This window comes from Prenolepis imparis, unplaced genomic scaffold, assembly GCF_030444845.1.
Source record: "Prenolepis imparis isolate NDT839.2.m4 unplaced genomic scaffold, iyPreImpa1.0 SCAF_58, whole genome shotgun sequence".
Classification (NCBI taxonomy): Eukaryota; Metazoa; Arthropoda; class Insecta; order Hymenoptera; family Formicidae; genus Prenolepis; species Prenolepis imparis.
The window spans coordinates 43105-45511 of NW_028141216.1; positions in this window are offsets into that span (position 1 = coordinate 43105).

The following is a 2407-nucleotide window of genomic DNA, read 5'->3' on the forward strand; positions in this document are numbered from 1 at the left end:
AGCATACATTTTTGCTCTGAGCCCGACGAATTCGGTCATTATCGCGCCGTTATTCTCGTCTTTCATCAAGCCTGGCACCTTTTTGTTTGCATGCGCTATACCGTACGCGTTGTCAATTGGATAATTGCTCGTATCGAATCTAGCGATATCGCGTTTCATATTTTCATACACGTCTTCGCATTTAATATGGTATATTAAACTGTCGGTGTCAGTGTACATTATCCGGCATCTTTCACGATAGAGCGGTGACATGTACTCGTAGTGAAATTCGTACAGACACACTTTCGATATGTCGAGTATACACATACCAACATAGATTGGTTTGTTAAATTTTACTTCGAGTTTACGTAATTCTACGGCAATTAAATTTTCCGAAAAGATGCTTCTACTGTGAAAATTTGGTTTAGCAATCATCGCCTCTGCACCGTATCGTCCGTCCCACTTTGTCAATAATTTTACATCTACATGATTTCGAACGTTTTCCATCGTTTTGCCAAATACTGCATTATTCATCAATTTGTACAAATTTTTCTCAAAATCATTTTTCTCTTGTGTTCTAAATTTTGTATTTAGTTCAATGTAATCGCGGAGCCATGCGGATTGAGTAAATTGTAATACGCGATGTATCTTTACGATACGAAGAGCGTGCACTGTTGCAGGTTGCGGTAGTGTATGACATAACGCTTCTTGTCATATAGCGTTGCGAGAAGCTTATCTTCTCGCTTGCCGGGCGGCTTGTCGCGCGTCGGGCAAAACGGTAGGTCAGTGTGCATGTCGTAAAGATGTTGCGGATATTCTAAATCTACTTCGAGGATATAGCCTGTAGGTGAATCGAGCGCTATTGACGAGATGTCAAAATTAGATACATCATCGACCCATCGAAAATCGGCATATGGCAACGGTTGACACATTGCCCATCCATACAAATTATTTACATCGAAATACATAAGGTACGATGATGGTTTTCGACGGATCATACCATTGCATGTATTTGTTATTAGCATGGGCGTATCTTCCTGAACATTGACTTAGACCACCGCGTATACCCCGTTCAATAAACATAACCATATCGATATCGGTAAGCAGTTCGAAATTTACGCGTGTATGTTTTAGCATCGCGTCCTATGTATACCCAGGAAGAGTATAATAATACGCAGGATCGAGTCCATAACTCGCGATGCAAGTGTCGCGAAAGTTTTCAAATATATCAGCCAACAACAAGACATCAGTTTTTAAGTACAGATCGCTGTATTCACCCAAGGTTTGAATGGAGAACTGCTGCCACACGTTGACGGCGTGTGCGTAGTCGCTCTCGGATACAGTGTCACCAGTTAAAGAACTGTAAAACGACTCGCGTGGTGGTAAACGAGTGTCTTGCAGCTTGTCCACGCAGTCAATGTACTCGTACGGAAAGACACCTTTTCGCGTTAATAATTCAAAATTGTTAGCGAATAATGCGGAAAAATTGGAACGCAAAATTTTTAACTTACCCTTATCGAGGAAGGATGCCAATTTGTCAAGACTAGCACTGAGAAATTTGTATGAATCGATGAATCGTAATTTCACGAAAGTTTTCCAATCTTTGTCGTCGTCGGTACTATTGACAGTTCGTAAATGAAATGTATTTTTCTTTTGTTATTGGAAGCACATCTACGCGTCCTTTATACGCGGTAGCTATTTCTTCTATGATGAAATGTGCGTCATAGCCGGATAGATTATGGAAAACTACAGGAATGACATAAGATTCTTTGTAATTTATATTACAGTTTGAGTGCGCGGGACCTCTGTATCGCCCAGTCAGATGACAATGATCGCGTATGCGTGTCTTGTACGAACAGTTTCTCGCATATATGACAATGCGTGGCGTTATGAAATTTTTCCCATTCATCTTGCGTTAATTTTGTCATGGGGACATTATCAGACAAAATACCCTTTACGCGATGCGCTAAATTTTTAAGTTCTTCGGCGAACCATGAAACGCAATCGATACTACGGCGAGAATTATACGCGGATAACGAGTTGTCGTACGAACAATGTATATAATAAGCGATGCTGAATACCTCGTGATGTTGGGAATATGACGTATGTTCCGGCGTCTTCTTCAGCACACATTCCAAGTCGGCGTACACCACGAAGGGAAATCGCTCCTTTCTGTTGTAGTTGTCGAAGTCGAGCCACTTGTCTTTATCGCTTGGTAATCGGATAGCGCAGTCGTTCATTTCTCGACAGTCCGCAATGTGAGCCTCCAATTTTTCGCTCAAATTAAAGAAGTGCAAGCATCTGTGAAAGAAAAAAAATTACAATTTTATTTACAATTTTATTTACAATTATTATATAGTTTGCAATAAATATACATACCGATCGCAGATATATTTCTTGTGATCATGTTTGCTCAGTTGCGAGCTTA